General features: G+C 38.5%; 1 protein-coding gene and 1 long non-coding RNA gene across 45 annotated transcripts in view; one reads left to right on the forward strand and one right to left on the reverse strand.

Annotated features, from left to right (window-relative positions):
* ptprd (protein tyrosine phosphatase receptor type D) overlaps positions 1 to 24,607 on the forward strand; it is a 1,517,053-nt gene that overhangs the window by 793,297 nt on the left and 699,149 nt on the right. For all 44 annotated transcript variants that reach the window (XM_062974169.1, XM_062974170.1, XM_062974173.1 and 41 more), the window contains exon 8: positions 5,082 to 5,104. The gene's annotated coding sequence lies outside the window, so the exon portion shown is untranslated. The remainder of the gene's footprint in view (positions 1 to 5,081; positions 5,105 to 24,607) is intronic.
* LOC134297148 (uncharacterized) overlaps positions 133 to 24,607 on the reverse strand; it is a 192,072-nt gene continuing 167,597 nt past the window's right edge. The window contains exon 2 of the long non-coding RNA XR_010003919.1: positions 133 to 707. This is a non-coding gene — a long non-coding RNA (uncharacterized LOC134297148). The remainder of the gene's footprint in view (positions 708 to 24,607) is intronic.

Genomic DNA, 24,607 nt, shown 5'->3' on the forward strand with positions numbered 1-24,607 from the left:
TGGTTCTATATTCAGCATCCCTTACCCCTTGCCTCTTGGAAGAAATTTCCAATTCAATAAACAATCTTTTATTGAATTCCAAAAATTAAAGCATTTAACAGCTTTCACATGTTGTAATGGTGTCAAGAGTCAGACGCCAGTTAACATACAAAACAGAGTTTATTCCGAAGATAAGCCAGAAAATAACATAAACACAGGAAATATCCTTGAAACACTTCACTTTTCAGTGTTTCGAGAGTAGATTGGACAATAATAACTCAAAAACGAGCCACGCTAATTTCCCATGCTGGCATTCAATAAAAAACTAAATAACGCTTCAATTCAGCTTTGGAAAACAAATAGAGTTAATTGCTGGAAAATAAACAAACTAGAAAAGCAATAAAGCTGCTTCCACGGTGCAGATAAGCCGAAAGCCTCAAAGGGATGATGAATAGCCGTCGTCAGAGGAATCCAAGGTCAGGTCAGGAGGCAGCAGAAATTCCGAAAGACAAACCAATAGTCAGAAGCTGGGAGTAGCCGTCAGTCAGAGGGTGTAGACAGAAGCCAGGTCAAATACAATCCAAAGTCCGAAGAGGGTGCAGTCATCCAAAACAGGTCCACGATAAGACACAGCGAGAGCCAAGCTAGGTGATATCAGCAGATTCAAATCATAGTCCAAGTCCAGTCTTCATGGAAACACAGAGATCCCAATGGCGCCTCAGCAACACCTTGCCACACGCAAAGTGCAGTGGCCAAACATTCCCATTTTATTCCCCTTCCTCCTGGGTGACCAAACACTCACACCCAAACACCAGGTGTCCCAAATCTACTCAGAGTCTGAACTCCACACAGCTAGAGCTCGTGGATCTGGAGTACCTAGCAATTCGTCGGAGTCCCAATCATCCTGCCCACACTTAGCCCCATGAACACTTAAAGAACCATCCTCCCTTCTCCAAGCATCCCAATTGGGATCAGCTCCTGCAGAAACCCCAGGTTCAGAAGTATCCATAGGCCCCAAATCCCCAGACATCTCCGGTGGCTGTGCCCATTCAGTGCCCGCTTCCCCAGCCACCACCTGTTCCTCAGCATCCATCTCCCCATCTGAATCTTCCTCAGAAGATCCCCCATATAGCTCTCTAAGTCGCTTCCTGCGCAACTCCTCCAGTGAACCCTCATCACGAGGGTTTTTTCTTCCTCTTCGAACTCCATCACCATCAACCATAATCCCCGAAGGCGCAGTCACAACAAATGGCTTGCTAATTTTGCACGCATTTAAAAATGTTAGCAGGGACATGCATTAATATGAACTATTTTTAAAAATGGCCTGGAAAGGTGATGTGTATATTGAAATAAATTAGTAAAAGGTATTAAATTAAAAGAAATGCAATACTTCATTTAAATTGAGATTCATTAAACAAAAGAAGAGGCAATATCTGCTAGACTTTATCTCCTCTCAATAATAATAATAATAATAATAATAATAATAATAATAATAATAATAATAATGCATCCCGAATATGCAGGCAATCTTTCTTTATAGTATTCCACTTTTCATATGTTTGGGAAATAATACCGCTGAGCTCTCATCATTCTACAAAAGTGCATAAATGGTAGCTCTTCTGCACAAATTTTCATTTCCCTCTTTTCTAGAACTCATTCATGTGAAGAGTTTGAAGTCAGCCAATTGATGAATCCATTGTTAAAGCCAATAAATAGTGTTCCATTATAAATCTTTAAGCATGTCTAAAGCACCTTAACTGTTCATGCTAATCACTGTAAAGATATTTTTATACCATATTTTAACACCTTTCAGAGCATCCCTTATTCCTCAATCTGTCAACCACCTTATAGTTCCCACTGGCACAATAAAAGACAATGTAAAATTTATTTCAGCTGATGGCAGTATCCTTAGGATTCACCTCTCCATGCATTTGAGAAGAGTTAGGCCACGTGGAAAGTTCTTTCTTATTTAAAATGTCAGGTATTCTCAAGGGTTATATTTTAAACCTCTACACTATTTTCTCTTCACAGACCCCAAGTCAGGGATTCCAAACAGTTTTATCAAAGAATTAGAACTTTTTTTTCACTATAGAGCAGACTTCAGCTGAAGATCCATGCAGAATTGGAATGAACTCTGCTGACTTCCAAAGGATGTACTGTACGCTATTTCCAGATGTCATGTCACAGATGGTCTCTAATCTTCTGCACATTTCAGAAGGAATGGAACAGTCCACTGAGAGGCATGATCTTAAAGCCCCCTGTTGAAGCTGACACCTGCAATGTTTAATATCTTTCTAACCCTCATGTTTGTGAAAGGAAGGGGAAATCTTGTCTACCACTATGATACAGAAATCAGACATGTAATAGCAAAGATAGTGACAACCAGAAGTAACTTGTGAGGAATTAAATGGCTTCTTATCGGTTTCTTTTTCAGGGTGTGTGATTACAGACTGTACAATGCAAACATTAATATGGTCGTTTTTGGTGGTCAGTCCACTATTTGATTTTCTGTTTTATGTGGGAAAAGGGCTGTAAACAACAGCCATTCTTCTACTGGAAAAAATAATGGAAATATTCTTCCTTGCACAGTTTGATATGTAAATTGCCTTCAAGTCATTTCAAAATTATAGTGAGTCTAAAGTGAAATAAACATTGGTTTTTTTCTCCAAAGGAAGGCCTTGTCTGCATGTCTTATGATCTCATCCCGCTGATGCCGAGAAGCATCTTTTCCTTGATTCTCTATGCTGCCAGCACGCTGCCGGCACAGAGCCCCCCGGGGCCCATTATATTATGCAGGGCTACTTCCGGCAGGGGTCCATTGGGCTCTGTGCCAGCAGTGTGCCAGCAGCACAGAGAAATGGAGCCCAGAGCCTTCTTCCACATAGAAAAATCCTGGGAGGATGTGGTGCAAAGCAGGAGACAGTGGGAAAACATCATGGAAAGGGATCTCATGACCCATAACAATAAGGGAATGCAGTGTGATGCTGTCCCATGATTTTCCTCGTTGTCCCCCAGCTTCTCTGCCTCCATGTGATGCGATCCTTAGAGGCCACAGTAGTTTATATGGGAGAATATGATGTTTCAGAGAACTTTGTCATATCAGGCTAGATAATTCATAACCATTACAAAAGTGGAACCTGACAACCATCTGATATCACACTAAGTCAGTCTGTAAAACTGTGTCTATCATCATTATGTGACAAATTCGATTCTGTATTATAAGACCTGAGGGTGACTTTTAAGTGGTTTTACTGAAGGTGAGGCCTGCTTCACCCTCAGTAAAACATGTAAGGGCTCAGAGTGGAAGCAAGTATGATTCCATTGTCAAAAATGTCTTTGAGACTGAAGATCACAGACAAAAACAGCATTGTATAATAGAAGAAGTCCAGAGACAAAAGACAGACAGACAAAATCACGCAAGGCTCTTGAATCATTTGGAAATGGGAATAGATCCCAGTCTTGCTACCTGTCTTCACTGTCATCAGCAAATGTGCAGTACTAAATTTCAAGGCCATACAACTACTCATAGCCTGCTTTAAATAGGGAAACCATCCTCTTCTGGTTTTGCTGTTGTGGTAAGGACTTATTCTGAGCTGCTCAGACCAAAAGCTGTACTTTTGATCAATACAATCAAATCTTCAATATCACTATAATTTTGAACACATTAGTACTTAGATGATTAATATTCAACTACAGAGTATAAAATTACATTAAAGCAATCATTTTCAGCAATAGACTACTGCCTACCAGAAGGTGGCAAGTTCAAAGCCCAAGCCGTATAGAGCGCCTGACTGTTAACCCTAGCTTACTGTCCACCTAAGCAGTTTGAAAACAGCTGAGTTGTGAATAGAGAAATTAGGCACTGCTTAAAAAGCAGGGAGGTATTTTAAGACACCATGAAAATGTCAGTGATCAAAGAACAAGGAGGAAATACTATGATCAAAAAGGCTTGGCATCATAGTGAATGAAGCAACAGCACACCCCTGTGGCCTTAATCGAGCATAACCTCCAGGAACCGAAGTTGGAAGATACCGAAATACTTTTATCTGTCTTTCTGTCTTGTATATCTAAAACAAGACATTGAATGTTTGCTGTGTATGTATGCATTATGATCCACCCTGAGTCCCCTTCAGGGTGAGATGGGCCGAAATATAAAAACTGTCAATAAATAAATAAATTTGGGGACATACAGTGATTTTGATTGCTATTTACTATTAGAAATAATTATTAGGTAGCCAACTTTGTCATGATGACTTTAGGTAGAATCATAGAATCATAGAATAGTAGAGTTGGAAGAGACCTCATGGGCCATCCAGTCCAACCCCCTGCCAAGAAGCAGAAAATCGCATTCAGGAATTGTCTGTGTCACTTGGTGATATGAATTATCTGTGTCACTTGGCAAAAAGAATCTTCTGTCAATTTATGGTTCTTTGTAAAAAGTTATGAGGTGAGTGTGTGTGTATCAGAGGAAAAGTAAAAGGTTCAGTCTGAGATTTCTATGGTAATAAGTCAATTGTGTGCTCAGCTTGCACAGAGCCATTTAATCACTGTGAATATATCAGGCCAACATTTAGGTAAGTTGTATTGATTCAGTGTGTGTGCTATAGTTGAGATCAGCAATAAGATTTGGACCCAGAAATGCAGTAAATGAAGGATTTCAATGATGTATTCATATATTTAGCTACCACCTGAGGGCAGTGTGAAAAAGGAGCCACATCAATTGCTGTGGTTAATTCTTACCTTCAGAATCTGGTGTTGTGTTCTTTGATCAATCAGAAGTGAGAAGCCTTCAAATGTCCCATTTCCATAGAGCACATTGTGGTATATATCTTTGTGTACAGACAGAGACAGAACTGAACATTTCTATGACCTGTGGCGAGCCCTCAGTGCATGAGGCCTATCCATATGATATGCCTGGATGCATACCAAACTATGTTATTTCCACTTTAATGATTGAATTAAACATAGTTTATACAGTACATCTGATGAAGAATGTTTGCTTGTTTACTGTTTTATGCATTGCATCAGGATCAAGATGTTTGACTTTTATGAGCTGCCAGTGAATATAAAGAATTTTCTTTTCTTTTCCTCTTTCTCAACAGGAGCTGTGGTTCACAAGGTTGAGGTAAGACTCCAACAGAATAAAAACAAATGACATGCTTAATTAGAGTGAAACAGTAAAAGCATACAAGCATTGTCTTGCAAAATGTATTCATGAAATGTAATATGACTGTTCTAAATACTGTAGATGATCTTTCCCCCCTATTTTCTTTGTGGCAGATATGCCTTTGTTAGTAGTACTGGAAAGTTCAAGTCCAGTCTTTCTTTCCATGTCAGAGGAAATAAGTGAAAATTTACCATCTTCCCCCTCCTTAAACTCTCACAACTCAGTTTGAAAAAGCAATTATAATTTATACGAATGCCTCAGATATAGTAGCTATGTTGCTTAGTTAAATATCTGCATCTGCCAGTGTATGTGACTATTGGGTAGCAGATAATTTTATGCATTCAAGAGAAGGTCAAGAGAAGGTCTACTGAAGTGACCCATGGAAGGGGCCTTCACAGTATTCAAAGAAGACAGTACCACATCTAACTGCTCCTGAGAGCTGGATGCATGTGTATATATATTCTGTCTTAAATTGTCTGAAACAATTAGTAAAGGGCTATCAGAAAAAAAACTTTGTTTTGATTTTGTCATAATATGCTATTTTTCTATTGTTTTGAGATACAACGAAGTTTTTTTTAATGTGGGTCAGGTTGGCATAATGTAGTTCACCAAAGATAGGCAGCTGAACTTCCAGATTATAAAGTTGGCTAATTAGGCAAATTACATGGTGAATTATACCAAATGTGGAGATTCTCAAGTACCAGTATTTCATATTTCAATTGTAATCTGATAAGACAGCCAAAAATATTAGCAAAATCAGGAAAAGGGGTCCAGATGAATCTAGTTTCTCACTTGAAAATCTGATCTTCTCACAGAGATGTGGTTTGCTCTGGTTATCCTGTGATTTGAAAGGCACGTTTTCTTCACTGAGATTAAAAAAACTCTTGCAGTGCCATAGTAGAAAAGTTCCAGTTCAATGATGCACTGATGCACTATAACCTATAATCAAAGAACAAATAAATATATAAACAGTAACCCAGTGGTAAATGAAACCCAGTTGTAGCATAAATGTTGTTTGAATTTTTTAAAATGAGGACAAGATCAGCAAACAGCATGATTTTCTTACATGTTTGTGTCAGCTGGAGTAGTCCAATTTTACATTATTATTTTTTTTTAAATCTGTTTTCATAGATGTCAATCTCATTTTTTTAGGGAAGTTTAGACACGACAATCTTTGCATGTGGATATCTCTTTCTATTAGATCAGTTTCTCTTTTTCCAGACCAAATAAAATCTACTCTGGTCCTGATGTTTCCTTTTAGACAAGATAAATGAGCCACCAAAATAGTTTCTACTATGTTTTAGTAGGTAACAATTTTAACCTGAATAGTACATCTGCATTTTTAGAAACCCAGACATTTGTGAAGCAAAGATTCTATTTCCAATTTGTCTTTCTCTCTCATGTTTTTGATATGGTTTATATATATTCATATGTGAGGTTTATAAACCTATTATTCTATCTTCTTATTATAGACTATTTTGTTTGTAAACAGTAGTTTAAGGGATAGACTACTGTCTCTCAGAATTCCCTTCAGGGTTGAGATAAAGCAGGCTAAATATGCAGTAAATAAATAAATAGATCTTAAAAAGTGAAAGTCAGGAGATTCCACCTTCCTAATACAAGATATTTCAACTGAAACCCTCAGATAAAGGCACATTTTATTACTAAGCATCAAGCAGCATTTTTCAATCAGCCAATAAGTTGCTAATTAAAAATATATTTGTATCCATATCTTTTTCAATAGCCATGCCATAGGTAGGATGGCTATCTTGTTGTTTTGCGTTTCTTAGCAATAACTTAAGATAAATGCCAACCAGTTCTGTTTTTGTTTTTTGTTTTGTTTGATTGATTGATTTTTCATGTCAGGAGCGACTTGAGAAACTGCAAGTCGCTTCTGATGTGAGAGAATTGGCTGTCTGCAAGGACATTTACCAGGGGATGCCCGAAAGACTGCTGTTTAACCATCCTTGTGAGTGGCTTCTCTTATGTCCCCACATGGGGAATTGACAGCTAGAGCTCACCCACTCTACCCAGATTCGAACTGCCGACCTGTCAGTCAGCAGTCCTGCTGGCGCAAGAATTTAACCCATTGCACCACCGGGGCTCCATCCCAACCAGTAATTTCCTCCTTATTTCTTCCTTTCTTGCTTGCTTGTTTTTGCATGCCCATTGCTTCCAACTACAGCATGGTGTAGGGACTTATTCCATTTACTAGAGATAGATACTAAATTGCTGGTGGATTATGGAAGAGGAGCGATGGTTGTGCCATTCTCACTCCATAGAATATGCACCCACATGTTAGTCTCGCTATCCCAAAGTGGTTGACTGGTCACTGGCATGAAATTCAAAAAAGTTGTTCTTTCAATGGTGTGTTTCAGCCTAAAAATCCCCATGTGTTTTTAACCCATTTCACTTGTCATTTTCAAGGCTGTACCTAAACTTTCAAATATCCCTGTTTTTTTAACAGTTTACATCTTCTATTGAGATATAAGTCATCCAGTGAGAACCCGCAGATATTTGAACTGACTCCTATGGTTCTGGAAAAAGTATGGTTTGATCTAACTTTAAAAGTCAGTATATTACTTTACAGAGTGCCTTGGCAAATCCTTACAGAGAGGTTATAGAGGGTTCATAGGCTCAAGCCCTTTTATTTACAATGGATATAATCTTCACTGACAAAACAATCTCCATACCAATGAATTCTTTATTTTTTAGAGCATGAACTCTTTATCCCTAACCTTTTGAATATAATAAAAATCATTATTTCTAATCACATAACAAATCCATATTTTCTCTCTTTGTGCATTTTTTTTCTTCCACCGAATACCTTTACTGTTATCATTTTGGCAGACACATTTGCAGGCTATCTGGTCAGGTGTATAACTGAAAAAGGTCAAGGCAAAATATCAGCACAGTTAACAAATCTATTTGTGTGATGTGTTCATATGAATCTTTCCAGTTGCATGGCAACCATCTTTGTAATTACTATTGGCAACTTCATTTTTAATAATTTAATTGGTATGTTCCCCCTTATATTATAGCATATAATGAATTTCTTTCCTTCTTTCTTTTCTTCTTCTTCTAACTATACCAATAAATGCAAAGCAGTATTAAACTAGAACCTAGGGCACATAATATGAAACCTCTAGCCAAGCAAACATACAAATGGAGAAATAATACCTAAATAACATATAATTGGCTTCCCTCCCCTTATGCAGTACTGTGCCTCCTCCACCAAAGAGGAGACCAAAGAAATTAGCTCTAGCCGGAGCTACTTTCTGGGGGATGATACTACTTGGTTATCAGTTTGTACCCTCAAGCTCATTCCAGATCTTGAAGCTGACCCATCCACCTGCCCATTAACAGTATACTTAATTGGTTGCCTTTGGAGGTCGGGTAGGATCCCCCCCCTTATGTTCTAGGGGTTGTTGTTTTTGTTTTTTTTGCCTACCCTATACTGTTAATAGAGAGCAAATTGGGATGGCATGGTTGTAAATAGGATATAACAGAATACAGCAAGGGATTTTATATTTTCGTGTACACCCAAGGCACCCCTCTTTGGGTGTAGGCCAAGAATGAAAAACGTCACCTGTCGTTCAAATAACCGAGGTGAGGGTGAATGGAAATAGCCTAGGATCAGATAGAGTCTGGCCTCAATTAATGCTTGGAACAGAATTCTCTGTCACATTTCCCTTAGTGGTCGCCCAGGTTAGTTCAGCTGGGGACCCAGGTGGTTCACCCAAATGAGCCGAGAAGTAGGCCAGGGGGGGCTGCTACCTTTGCTTTATCCACACCAGGTTCATGCCACCCTTTATAACTATCTACAGCAGTGGTTCTCAACCTGTGAGTCCTCAGGTGTTTTGACCTACAACTCCCAGAAATCCCAGCCAGTTTACCAGCTGTCAGGATTTCTGGGAGTTGAAGGCCAAAACATCTGGGGACCCACAGGTTGAGAACCACTGATCCACAGTTACAAAGTTAATCAGGTAACATTGAATAAAAGTTGCCCATAGTTTAACACATGTAGTGTGGTCTCTTTATTTCGAGGGTTGGGTGGCAACTTGTGTAGTCAGCTTTCTGAAAATAGGCACTGTGCTTTTGAGTTGTTCCATTCATACCAAAATGGTTGACTCTAGAGAAAGATATTTGACCAGATTTAAATTATGCAGTGGAGCCAGGGCAGAGTGGTTTAGCCCCTCTTTGCTACATTTTAAAATCTACGTGAAACTACTGAGTGGAGTCATCTGAAGATTTGAATTTGGGTAACAAAAAGTATGCTGAGGAGATTCAACTCTATTTCTTCCTTGCCTTTCATCCCACTGAGAAAGTGAAAGTTCTGGAAGAAGTTATACATTGATTTATGGATCATAAATCATGAGTAAAGTACATTTGGTGGGTGGGTGCTTAGTCAATAATAAAGATTGTAGCTGAACAAACTTTGTTGTTGACTAGTTAAGTAGACAACACAACTGGTCCTGAAATTTAAAAAAATTTAAAACCCTAAGAAAAGAAATATGTGTGTGTGTGTATCTTCAAATCCCATGACTCAAAGTGATCCCATGAATTTTCTAGGCAAGGAATTCTCGGATGTAGCTTTACCAGTTTCTTCTTCTGAAACATAGCCTACAAACCAGGTATTCATTGGTGATCCTCCATCCAAATATTAACCAGGATTGACCCTGCTTAGCTTCCATAATCCAGTGAGATCTGGTGCCTTCAGGATAATTCAGCCTGTATCCCATAATAAGACGTTCTATCGTTTAGCCCTTAAAGGAACTTGCTACTAAGGGGTGAAGCAAGCAACTGTGGTTTGTCAAAGTGGGTGAAGAATTCTCTCATTTGTGGCATAAGGATGAAAACGGTTCGTAATGGAGAAACCAGCAAATTCAGTTAACATGTGATAAGCAATGAATTACAGAACATAGTGATTTGCAATGTTACAAGACTCAATGCCATGATTACATGATGATACCCCCCCCCCCCCCCACACACACACACACACACTTATGAGATAAGGTCCTATATGTCAGCAGCAATCCTGGGATTTTTTTCTGTGGAGTTTTCATCCAGTTTTAAGTCCAGGCTCAAGTTAGACCTCACAGTGATATAAATTTAAACAGCATCAGTTCAGAGTTAAGAAGTACAAATTTTCTTGTATCTTAGAATTATAATTGTAACTAATTTAAGAAATAATTTCCTGGACTTTTGGCTTATGCTAATTCAGCAAGGAAAAAAAATCTCCCCATTCCTTGAATCTTGGTGAGATATGAAGAGACTTTCCTCAGTAATAGTGAGGTTTCTGTTTCCAGAAACCCAGTGCTTTCTCCACTCTAAAATTAAACATTTACCTTCTTTTTGGAAGGTATATAGGCTAGATTTTCAGTGCGCTAAATACTCTTTAATTTTTAAAGATGTTTAAATTAAATATAGCCCACTTCACTATATTTTCAGGTTTCTAGTTTTAAACTGAAATATATGACTTCTGTTTATTTCCTTCCCTTCCCTTTTCATTTTTAATATATTTGTAACATTAAGAATATTTTCATTTCCGTTTTTCTCTGAATTAGATACACTGCCTTGGGTGGAAACTCTAAAATAAAGGGCACAAAGGACATTTTGTATCAATAGCCTTGGCCAGATTATTCTTTAGCTTTATAGAATATTAGATATATAAGGAAATGAGTGAAAACAAGGTCATATCCCAGACCTATGAAAGTAAGTGTAAAAGTATCAAGTAATAGATTTGGTATGATAACTTTTTGCGATTATGTCATAAATGTCCCTCTCAATTTAAGTAACAAAAAAATTAAGATCTCGAGTTTGGAAAGGTAACTGTTTTGGTCTATAACTCCCAGAATCCCAAGAGAAGACTATGTTGTACGAAGACCTGGTTCTAGGTTAGTTATTCTATTATTTATGTACAAATGGTACTTTCAACCAAATATAACAGTGTACCTCCCTTTATCTTTCTCTCGCTTCCTCCTTCATTTCTCTACACAAACACACTGGAATGCTCTTCTACATATACAGTGTGTAAGTCTTGTTCAAGCATCTTCCACGGCAGGAGTGGGATGGATGGTTGGATGCATTTCAGAAGTACAAAGAGATACCAACAGGATCTTTTATCCCACTCTTCCCCATCCCAGTTTCCTCCACTGTGCTATATAATATGAAAGCACTGCCAACACCAAATCTGTATATCCAGTAACTATATAGCAAACAATGGGAAGATAAGAAACTTTTCTAGTCTTAGCCTGTTCCAGCATATGTACTCATAGAGCCCGAGAAATGTTCATGCTCTACCTGCCCTCCCTTTTCCAATGTAATAGCCGAATTGTTTTAAACTGAAATATGTATGCCCTTCCTGATATTACTTTATTGGAGGCAGCAGTTGAAACAACAACAAAGCAACATAGGATAAGGTCCTATGAGTGCTGTGAGAGCCATCCCTTTTGGGAATAAAGCTATCCTGCTATCTCCTCGTCTGTTTGGGAGTTGGAAGGAAGCTTTATCTCTTGCTGAGGACAGTGTTTTCTGTTATCCCCATGACACTGCTATTCTCTAGTCACAAAAGTGACCTACCTTGATATCAAGTGATTCAATCAACAAGATTCCAGTCTTTGTTATCTTCAACTACTGACAGTCATAGAGTTAATTACAAGATTCGTGTTAGTGACCCTTATCTGCTAAATATGTAAAAGAGTTCCATATCATAAGGAAAAGTAGATGGCACCCTCTAGAGCCACCGTTTTCCATTTTATGTTGAACTAAGGCAATCTCTGACATTTACAAATGGAGTATACATATGTCTGCAAATCAAAGCTTATTTATGAAGATCAGCTTACACAGCTCATGTAGGATAAGGATACCCCAATCATATAAACCAGGCATGGGCAAACTTCAGCCCTCTAGGTTTTTTAGACCCCAGTGTCAGATTTGGATTATGCAAGAGACTGGTCTTGTAGAATACCTGGGGATGAGCAATCCTACCGGCTGTTAGGAATTATGGGACTTGAAGTCCAAAACACCTGGAGAGCCAAAGTTTGCCCATGCCTGATATAGACTCTATGTGTCAATGTCAGAGACTGGTCTTGTAGAATACCTGGGGATGAGCAATTCCAATACTTTTGCTGAATGTGAGAGTGTTGGGAACAGAACCAATCCAAGGTGTGACATTAGTTTCAGAAGATGTGGTTCCACTCTTTTATACTCATTCAGAAGATTCTTATGCAACTAATATTTGAACAGAACAGCCTGAATAATATCTTTGAAAAACCTATTATTCCTCCTCTCCCACAGTCTGAAAGTTAAACTGTCATTACTATTGTGTAACCTAACAGGTACATATCAGTCAGTCTGTTGTTTTCTTATTTTTTTAAAAAAACACATTGTTTCTTTACATTCATAAATGTGTCATGGTGGCCAATGGAGTCATTGTGTCATAATGGTTTGAGCACTAGACTACATCTCTACAGACCAGGGTTCAAATTAAATTTGCCCATAAAAACACACTATGTGACCTTGTGAAAGTCACATTCCCTTGGCATCAGAGGAGGCAATGACAAAACTTCTCAGAACAATCTTGCCAAGGAAGCTCTCTGATAAGCATGCCTTAGAGTTGTCTTAAGTTGGAACAACTTGAAGGGATCACAGAAGCAGCAGCAGCAATAACTAAATGCTTGGAATAACACTCAGTACTTCTAACAGTCTGACAGCTGTTGCTTTATAGCAGTGGTTCCCAAACATATTTGACCTACCGCCCCCTTTCCAGAAAAAATATTACTCAGCGCCTGTCGCACCTCTGGCTAAGTTCACCTTGCTATAGATACCCAGTCAGACACACAGATAGTCTTTTGAAGTTTTTATTAAGCAAAGCAGAATATATATCAAGCAAGCAATCAAAAGGTAGTTCAAAGTTGTAGTGAAAGAGTCAATAGGTCCAAGAGATTCACGAAGTACATAAATGACTATTTAATCCAAAAGGCTAGGTCCATGGGTTCAAAGAGCATAGCAGGAACAATAATCCATGAGGCAAAGAATTAGTCCATAGAGTCCAAAGCACAAGATCCAAGAATCCAAGATAATCCACAAGGTGAAGAATTAATCCATAGAGTCCAAGAACAAGGTCCAAGAATCCAAGATAATCCACAAGGCAAAGGGTCCATAGAACAAGGCCCAAGAATCCAAGAACGCTGGCTAGGTAGAACTTCCACACAGATGAAGAGATGAAATTGCACTGACAAAGAATAGTCTGTGAAAGCATGCTTTAATAACAACTTAGGAATGTATTCCTCTTCCCACAAATAGATTCACGTTTGCGCGCCAAACGCTCACTTCTACGGACCTGGGAACCCATCCAAGACAAACGGTCCTCTCTAGATAAGTCCTCGTTATCTTGCACCTGCTGGTCAGAAGCTAAACCGTCATCCTCATTATTTTCCAAGGCTGAAGTCTCTCCCTCAATATTTCTCATGTCAGCTTGACCGTTATCTGTTTCTCCTGGGAACAGCAGCTCATCCCGCAATTGCATGTCTGAGCTAGCTTCTGCCTCAGACTGCTGATCTTGAATCCCAAATCCAGAATCCCCAGAATCCCCTCCATCTTCATCTAGAATCTGGCCAGCCTGTGGCTGGGATACAACAGCGCCCCTGAAAAGGGGACATGGCTTAGAGGGGTGGGTGTGGCTCCTGCTTAAGAGGGCGGGGCTGAGCCTCTCCCCTAGTCCAAGATGTAGAGCTGGGAGGGGGAGGGGGAGGTGGGCAGGGCCACCAGTGAATGGCCAGGACTGGGATGGGCAGAGTTACAAGCTCTGAGGCAGGGCTGAGCTTCTATACCTGTCCTGCAGCACCTGCCAGGACACAGGGGGCGAGGCTAGAGGAGGGGGAGGGGCCTCTATACCCTGCCCCCGTGTTCTAACAAGCGCCTCAGGGGAGGTATACAGAGGCTCTTGGGAAGAGACCCAGCCCCCAGTCCTAGCCCTGCACTTTAGTCCTAAAAGGCCTCTCAGGAGAGGTATACAGACTCAGCCCTGTCTCAGGCTCTTGCAAGGAGGCCCTGCCCCCTTCCCAGGCTCTGCCCTCTGTGTCCCAACAAGCACCTCAGGGGCTCAGCCCTGTCTCGGGCTCTTGGGAAGAAGCCATGCCCACTCCTCTGGCTCCGCCCCCTTTGTCCTAACAGGCGCCTCAGGGGCTCAGCCCTGTCTCCAGCACTTGGGAAGAGGCCCCGCCCCTCCCCTGGCCCCGCCCCATGTCCTAATAGATGCCATCATCACCCCCCTGAATACCTGGAGTGCCCAACAGGGGGCGGTAGCACCCACTTTGGGAATCACTGCTTTATAGTAACAAATTCGTAATTCTGGGTAGAATAAATTACTTTGCTGTTCCTCCTTCATCCCCCTAAGCTTGTAGAAAGCAACAGCTTATCTTGGATGGGTCTCTTTCACTTTTAAATGGATATACACTCAGCCTATCTTTCCTTTTTGAGGGAACTATTGGAGTTACTGGGGTTTACAGCAAAATGTTTTAGATTATACATCTTCTGAATGAAGTTCCATGGGTCCATTTCACTCTACTTGATGTTCTGATCTTCTTTTTCTAATGCACACTTACCAATGTGACCATTCTTTATATGTCTGTTTGACCATGGGGTAGATCTGGGATTTTTTGTTTCTTTCTTTTAAAAAATTTCAAATTGTTCCCATTTTCTGATAATCCCTATATTTTTTTCAATAATTTTATTTGGGGTCAAAACATGTCAGCACTCATGTTTCCTGTTGGGGAAAAGTGGTTACATTTATTTTATCCAATGTCCTCTATAATTGCAGTTATATTAATTTATTGGCAACGTCTTCTCCAGTTTCTCCTAATACCATCCCTCCTAAGGTCATTCATAAAGAAGCAAGGATATGATTTTCACAACATTTCTTAAAGAATTAGTTTGCCACATTTTTGCAGGTGGTGGGTTAAAATAGGAAACGTCTTAGCCTTCTGGCCAAAAGAACATACTGCCTCCTCCTTCAAAGATAAACATCTTGCTTCATTATCTCTCTCATTCTAACACGTTTATCTGAACTGAATTAATAAGTACCTACCACAGGTTTCTTTCACTGATTGCTTGCAAATTTGTAGAAGCTAATATTCAAGGACATTAAAGGAAAAATAAAAGAAATGAGGTCTTTGCAAGTAGGAGACACTTTACCGTTTGGTCCCATAAAATAAAATAAACATTGTAAAAAAATAAAGCCCATAAACATCAGGAAGACGGATAAGTTGACATATTGTTCTGCATATCTCTGTTTAATAATATTATATTTCATTTCCCGTGCTAAGAAAACAGCCATTACCCAAAGCAGCCATTCGTAAACAGCCATTGTGAACAGATTGCATCCTTGTTGGTGGTATGATAATTGAAATAAGTTTACCAGTCTTTTATGAGAAAATACCAGATGTATAAAATACCTATTAATCAACTAACTCGCTTTTGCAGACATCAGCTTCAGAACCGTTAGCTATTAAAGAATAAATGGGATAAAGGAGGGGGGGGAGAGAGAAATCAGAGAATTAGCCAAGCAGTTCAGTCATGTGGCATGTTGCTTGAAGGGACTAGAGGGAAGGGGGGAAGGGAAGGCATTGTATTCTCACATCAGTTCTTCTGAGCCAAGCTTACAGGTCGTCACGTTCATCTATTCAGCATTTGTTTGGTTTTCATAATTGCAGGAGTACATTAAACCGTCCCTTTTGTGGGTAATGATATCAAGCATCAGGCTGCCAGCCCATCACCTTCTGGTTGCATTCCTCTCACCTTCCTGCAGCTAATCACATTTTCATTGAATTCCCCTCTGTTTATGTGAGAGGCTACAGGGGCACTCTTTGTTCTTCTGTGCACTCAAACATTACATTGCATTTAATTTTCTCTTTTCCTGTAAAGCTAGATGGGGACAGGGGGAAGCAATCACACCAGAGGCAGTTCAGTAAATATATATAATACCGGTTTTATTGGCAGCAGTAGGATGCGAGAACATTTGCGTCGTGATGGGACACACGCACACTCTCTTTTTTCCTCACACACAGAGCATAGTTTTTTAATGTCACAAATATTTAATTGATGCTGTAAAGACAAGTACATACTGTTGACATTAAAAAGAAAAAGGGGGAAAGGAAAAAGAGAGTAACACAGAAGAGTGTAAACCTCAGATTTAAACATATTATCCTGGAACTATATTGCCTAAAGGCAAAGCTTTTCAGCTTCTGGCCTTCTTTAATAATAATCATAATTATAATAACAACTTAATTTTTGTACCCCGCTGCCATCTCCTCGAGGGGACTCAGGGCGGCTTACATTGGGGCAAGCCCAGGAAATTACAATAAACAGAATAAAACGCATCAAAATAAAAGTGCAAAATTATACACATTAACATAGTTACAAATTAAAATGGTGACCATAGTATAGTTAAACATAGTTTAGACACCAGAGTAAAAGTTATAAAAATGAGCTGGGCCAAAGTGTCCAGAGTAAGTATTGTAAACACAGGGGATGAGGTAAATGACTAAAGTGCTACAATCAATAAGAGACTTGGAATGGGGTGGACACTGGAGCTATCTCCAACTGATGGAATAAAATAAAGTATGGACTTTCTGGTCCATAGGTTGCCCATTCCAGGTAAAGAATAAAAGTATGGTGTATTTCGACTGAAAAGTGAATGCAGTTCAACAGTACTTTAGCTGCCATGGTTCAATGTTATGGAATTGTGGTAGATGTAGTTTTACAAGGACTTTAGCCTTCTTTTTCTAAGAGTGTTGTTGCAATTTACAAATCCCAAGACCTCACAGCATAGAGGTATGGCCATTAAAGTGGTGTCAAACTGCATTCGTTCTACAGTATAGAATAGATCCACCCTCATTTATTATAGCAGGTCTGCAATGTTCTCCATTATGTTATCTGGATCTTTGGGGATAGAGTGGGGATGAAAAGTGTGATGGAATAACAGACCTTCCTGAACAAAGTTAAGCACTATTGTGATCTCTAGGAAAACAAGAATGGAAAGAAGCAGCAACAGAACATTTTTCTATACCAAATATACCTGACATCCATTTTGCCTAATAGGCAAAAGTCTGATTTGCAATAACATGCTACAATTTTATCATTCAGTGTCAGATTTGGATTATGCAGCTGTATTCTGACGGGGTCTGTCAGGGTTGCTCTGCATCATCAGATAATAGTTCTTTCCTATCAGGATTTGAGACGTTGGCTTAAGTCATGGAAGCTATTCTGCAATTTCTTTGAACAGTTTCCTTGCCTCAAATACATGTATCAACAAACTGGATCATTTCTTCTCCTGAGCAATCTCCTGAATACCTTATTTTATAAAGGAATAAGATATTGGATTTCATTGGAATGAAGAAAGGGGAAATGGTTGAAGTAAACCAGCAAGCTCACTGCAGTTGGTATATGACATAAATAAGTAAGCAAAGGATGGGATAGTTATTATGGTAGAAGCCCAGTAAGGAACAAAAGAGATGACATTGCAAGTGATACACAGATCACAATTACAGCAGGACTGAGAACACTTCTACCCTCCAAACATTTGGGACTTCAACTTTCAGAATTCCCAACCAGCAGAGCCAATAGTGAGAAATTATGGGAGTTGCAGTCCAAAACATCTGGAAAAGAAATGTTCCTCATTTTCTGCCAATGATGAAGAGTAGTTCTAAAATTTATATAGTTGAATATCAAACAGAAAGAGAGAAATCAAAATATTGCTATGGAATCTGGAGTGCTGTCAGATCTCTGATTTAATTGGGTAACATAAATGGGGCATTGTCAGCACCTTTGCTTTGATTGGATCAGATAGGGAGGCTGGCAAGAACTAGGAAGACAATACAAGAAGCCAAGAGGAGATAGTAATAAGAGCGCTTTTCCAGCTTTCACCATATGAAGGGAAAACTTCAATATAGCCCCCAAACTTAACTGTTCCCTATAAACTGCACAGGCATACTGATAGGTATTGCTTCAAGAAAAATATCCAGGCTAGGCAAAATAGATATGTCACATTATAATTGAATTGAATATCTATTAAGATGCTTATAGATATGTAACTGATGCAGCATATTTAACAATGCCTGTGAATGTTAACTTCTTGGATGCCTGTTTAGAGATATATAGTTCCTCAACAGTTGAGATAGTATTTCCAAATGGGTACATTCTGGGATTTAAGTTAACATGGTAATGTTCCTCATGATAGCTATAAAGAAGCTTGGTGGAAAGAGTTAAAGATTCTTACGAAATTTTAACATCATATTTGCTATGTAGGGTAATGTAATCGATGTATGATGCCTACATGCAATGTAATGTGATAAACTCAATGTTCCCAGGCAATGTCTGTGTTTGTACCATAAGGAAACTGCTTATTTTGTATATCCGTGATTGCATATAGCAAATACCCTAAAATATTACCAAAGAGACTGCTCATCTTCCCATATAAATGTGCTGAATTTCCAATATTTACTAATGCTTGAGTGTTGATGTTAATCCTGGCTATCTGTATTTCACCACCACCACAAGTTGTACACTTTAGGTGAGCAGAAGATGATGACAGGCTCCTAGACAGAAGTGAGGTTGGGGAAAATGGCTGTTTCACATAGGTCTTGAGAAGGATTTCACGAAAGAGATCATATTGTAATGAATAAAGAGAAAGATATGCTATCCTGAACTAGGGACACTTTGGTCTTAGAACATTTAGATGCAAATTGATTTAGTATGCCTCTCCTAGATTTATATTGAATTGATCACAATGATCCTTCAAATTTCACACATCTACAAACTTTGGAAAGTGTTTCTTGGCTTAAAGAACATACCAGAAAAGGATCTACTTCTTTTATGATGTAATACATTTAGAAATTAGTACATTTATTCCCCGCATGCACATTTTGTGAGAAAAGAGATTCCAAAATGTATATTTAAATATATATTCAAATGTGCTTGTGTTGGACTTTATTAAATAAAAAACTGAAGTAGAAACGATCTGGAAAGGACTCCTATATAAATAGATCCAAAATTCATAGAAAATTCGAGCACAGGGCAGAGCAGATGCCACAGAAACAATTGGAACAAGGAAAGGCTGAAAAGCAAGCAAATTAACCACATGGAATGAGAAAAAAGAGTGAGAATCAGTAGTCATTTCCTGAGATAAGAAGTTCGAGGTTGACAGAGAGACAGATTAAGAGAGATCAGAGAAAAGAAATGGCAGAAAATAGAATCACCAAACCAATTAAAATCCATATGAATTGTAAATACTTTCTTGAGCTGTAGTATTCACTTTGTAATGCACCATCTAAAATACATCATACCAATGACATCATTGTGGTTTTCACAGCTACTAATGTCATATGTATCCATTAAAAATAACAATTCCTATAGTGAAATAAATGAAAAACAACAGAACAGCACTACATAATACAAACCATATTAACTGGCTTGAAATGTGTGTCCTGGGGTTTCAGATGATGTCATAATCTGCTACAGCAAATTTAATAGTGTTGTTGCCTGGAAGCTAAGCCATTATGCTGTGTTTAATTTCTCTAAGATGTAAATTACATGGTTCAATGTAGTATAGCATTGGCTACTGCCATTTTAGTTTCTTGTGCTTGCAGCTGTCATGAAACATAATGTTTATGGGTGTTTTGTTTAGGAAGGAATCTTGATCATTAACAGACTTATCTTAAAATTATCCCATGCTGGTTTATTCTTCCTTAGCTTTCTCTGGCATATATTCAAAAATATGAACTTCACGTTGCAGGAAAATATAGAAATTACAAGGATGATACATTAGCGTACCACACACAACTCATATTTTGTCGAGTTGATGCACTGTTTCACTATATCTGTTTTTTGTAATACAATACAGCCCCTGTATCTGCAGAGGATATGTTCCAAGACCTCCTGTATCCACCTGAAACCATTAATAATAGCCAACTCTATATTTTTACTATACTTGGTCCAGAAGCATACTTACAATCACACTGGAGGACCCAGAGGCCCACAAAACCTTTCAGAGGGGATCTTTCTTAAAGAATAGGTAAGAAAAATTGTGGATATTGATTCCATGAATAAGGATAACACTATACATGTAGGCAGCCTGCTAGTCTATATAGCAGATAGAGCAGTGGTTCTCAACCTGTGGGTCCCCAGATGTTTTGGCCTCCAACTCCCAGAAATCTTAATAGCTAGGAAACTGGTTGAGATTTCTAGGAGTTGTAGGCCAAAACACCTGCGACCCACAGGTTGAGAACCACTGATGTACAGGGGTATCTTTATGGTGATGGGAACAAGGGCACCGTGAAATAGAATTTTGAAATAACAAGGAGTCAATAAGGACCTGGAGCCAATGGGGTAAAATCAGTTTTAAAAACACAAAAGAAGCATCTAAATATTTAACTGCTGGTTGTGATCTGAGGTCATGAAAGGAGAGGGCAAAGGCCAGAGAAGCTCATGGGTTCCACATTCAGAAAAAGCTCCTATATATTTGCCCAGTGGAGTTTCTTCAATTATCACTATGATGAGAAAACTGTGTGTAATGAAATTATTCCTGCTTTCATTCTTCTATCCCTTCTACATGACTTCTATTTCACTTGTTGCATGTCCAAGTAGAAAAATTCCAAAAATCATATTGTGGAAACACCTTGATTAAGCCAACCAGAAATGATAGAGTTTGGGGTTTTTTAATATATGTACTATGGCTGGCCTAAGAAAAAGTATTATTTTGATATTGACTTGGGAACAGCAAAGTACAAATTTGAGGGAGGGGTGATTTTTTAAATTAGCAAATAAACTTACTTAAGCAAATCAATCATAGAGAAAGTGAGGAGCAAATCTATGGCTGTGTTGTTGTTTGCATTGTGGGCATTATTGGTGGTACTAGTCGTACCAGGCTTTGCCTTGCTTTCCTTTCAACATGGCACTGTCTGGGCTGTGGAAATAGGCAAGGACAACCACAGCTTTGCATAACATTTAGCAAGGCTATTATGCATAACATTTAGTTAGTTATGCACAGTCAGAATTACAGGCACAAGAATTACTATATTTCATCCCATAATCATTGCAAATTTTATACCAGGGTTGTTGTTTTTTTGCCAAAAAAGAGACTCGACCATTATATGAAGCTTTTAAAAAATATCACTTAAAACTGTCTTTCCATAGCTCTGTTTCCATGCTCTGTTTCTATGTTCAACAAACACAATCACTTTCTTTTTGTAGCCCACATGTTAGTTTTTGTATCTGTCCCATAATAAGAAAAATGTCATTGGCAGAGGAACTTTACAGTTTAGCTAGTACAGGAAGATGCAAGGTTTACTGTATCTCATGACTTACCATGTTGCAGCTTCTCCTGCCTGCCCATTCCCTTTGAGCCTATGGCTCTTCATTAGGTTGAATTTGAAAGTCACCTTGTGTTGCTGCAGTACTACAGTATTCTCACTCAACCCAATGAAGAGCCATAGGTGCAAGGGAATGGGAGGCATGTGAAGCTGCCATAGGGGTAAGTCACATGATATGGTAAACCTTGCATCATTCTGCACTAACTAAAGTGAATGCATTGCTGTTTTTAAGTGACATGAAATTACCCATGTGATGATTAGGCGATATAAGGCTAAAAACCAATGTTGGGACAAAAAACAAGGTGCAACAATTATGTGGTGGTGATGATTATGCAGTGTAGTATGGTATTATATGGGTATAAATATTTTGGAAACTAGTCTAATTCTTTTAAGCCTTTTTATAAAATCAAAAACACCCCCCCCCCAAAAAAAACCGCTCAAAGCATTACTTTTATTTGAACCAACTAATGAATATTGAATGTATAAACTCTACCTTAGATCTGGGAACATTTTAAGCACAATTTGAGAAAGACAGGGCCAGTGTATTCCATTTAAAAGAATGTATAACATACCATTACTCTGTTACTTAACACATTTTCATATTTGTTTTGCTTTCTGAAATGGACAGTCAAATTACACAAAGCAATCAAAATATGCTCCATTATGCAAAACCCCCATAACCTGCACTAGAGTAAGATATTTCCACTCATTTTTTCCCTAATAAAATCCATTAGCTAAATTGCCGAAGGCATCTTTTAGTAAACCTTTGAGACCATATAAAGCTGTCTGCTCTCCACAATATTTATCATTTATATAAAAAAATGCAACAGTCTCACTATTCTCATATTAAGGTAGCTTTTTATTTATTATCATTTTTTAAAAAGCAGTTATTTATTTATTTATTTCGGTTGTGGTTGGGTTTCTATGTATTACCAAGTGCTTCAAAAACGTTTTTTGAGGGGGCAGTAAATAATAGTTCTGTTATTATCAAACAGGAATGTATATACCTAAAAACCCCATTTCTATTGTCTTCCTTTCTTATCCACCTTTGTGACTGATCCATACATTTCAATATTGATATAAGGACTTTTAATACATTTTTAAAATATGCTTGTTGGATTGAAAGAATGTTGAAAAGAAAAACATCCTTTTCTGCATCTGTTTCTACATATTGTGGACTGAGCAAATCACCAAAGGAAAAATAACCCAATTGAGTAGTTTCGCCCCACTTTCCTAATGCGTAATGCCAGATCTATGCTGCAACTTCATGTCATTTTTTAAAGCCACAGCATTTTATTCACAGAAAAAGAATTTTTTGGTTTCTAAAATAGTGTCCATGCTTGAATAGAAGTAGAATCCACTCTTTTATATCAACACAGTCAATTAAGGACATGAACATGATTAGCTTTCCTACTCTGGAAACAAAAAAAAAGTTCAAATATTATGGAAAATAGAATGGAGCACTTCTTTCCTGTGCAATTTAAAGAGTTTCCTCTCCCAAATACAATGAAATGCTGAAGTATGTTACATTTGTAATAAGGGAAGAGGATTTTCTGCATCTATGGGCAGATCTACATAGACCCAAAGCCTGAAGCCAACCCGGTATGGTGGACACCAGATCCGCCCTGGAATTGGTCCCACAGAGAATCCCCCAGCTGCTGTGGAGGTAGGGCAGAGTCCTCTCCACTCAACTGAAAAACCTAACTGCCCCCACCAGTTTCTATGTCAGTGCCATGATGTCAGAAGTCGGAAGTGACTGAACGAATCAGCAACAAACTTTACGATTCCCTGGAATTGGCTAGAATGAAAGCCAATCTAGAATTGTGTTAAAATAATCAATAAATGGGCTCTAGTAAACTTTTCAGCTCCCAGAGTAAAATTTATAACTTTATCATGGCAAATCCAAAGCTAGGGGTTCACAGGTTGCACTTCAAATATATCATTGCTCTTCCTCAGAACCAATAGAGCAAATTCTACAAATGTCCCAGTGGTGCAGAAAAGCAGAACATTTGTTGTTGTTAATTCATGCTGGTTTTGCACAGAAAAATGCCCTCGAGTGCATTTTGAGTCTTCCTTCATTACCTACTTAATTTAATTATTGTTAACAAGCTTGTTTTATTTTCTTTAAATATAGATTTAAACAGCTATCCAATATCTATTCTTTTTTAGGAGAAGGCAATTGTTATAACAGCACATTATAATAGAAATACAACTGCTATTTTAAAAGAGTTTTTTAGAACACACCATATAAATATATATATAACACCCTATCTCAAACATAAGATGCAATGTTTTATTACACACATACAAACAAATTAAGAATAGCCAATGTTGCGTAATGATTCGAGTGCTAGAATAGGACATTGGGAGAGCATGGTTCAGATCCCCAATTGTCTATGGACAATTGCTCCATTATGCCTGGACGCAGCTATGGAAGCTGCCTGGACAAGTCACACTCTCTTAAGCTGAGGGGAAGGCAAGGACAACACCCCTCTTAACAAATTCTGCCAAGGAAATCCCATCATAGGCTCGTCTTAGTGTCACCATAAATCAGAAATGACTTGGAGTCAAACAACAAGCAAATAGGGAACTCTGCATATAGTCATGCATGAGTCTGAAATTTTTAGTCAAAAAAAATCCAAAAAGCCTGGGTTGACTTCTACACAGATCTATGTAAATACTGTACCTTAACTCATATTAAAAAAGGAACCATCTTTTTTTCTGATTAAAATGGTGAAAGGCAAGAGCTTAGTCCATCTCAGGAGAACCTAAAAGAAACCATGGTTCTCCCTCCTCCCTATGATTTCCCCTCACATGTTTATACATGGCTATCATATCTCATCTCAGCCTTCTCTTCTGCAGGCTAAACATGCCCAGCTCTTTAAGCCGCTCCTCATAGGGCTTGTTCTCCAGACCCTTGATCATTTTAGTCGCCCTCCTCTGGACACTTTCCAGCTTGTCAACATCTCCCTTCAATTGCGGTGCCCAGAATGGGACACAGTGTTCCAGTTGTGGTCTGACCAAGGTAGAATAGAGGGGTAGCATGATTTCCCTGGATCTAGACATTATACTCCTATTTATGCAGGCCAAA

This window comes from Anolis carolinensis, chromosome 2, assembly GCF_035594765.1.
Source record: "Anolis carolinensis isolate JA03-04 chromosome 2, rAnoCar3.1.pri, whole genome shotgun sequence".
Taxonomy (NCBI): Eukaryota; Metazoa; Chordata; class Lepidosauria; order Squamata; family Dactyloidae; genus Anolis; species Anolis carolinensis.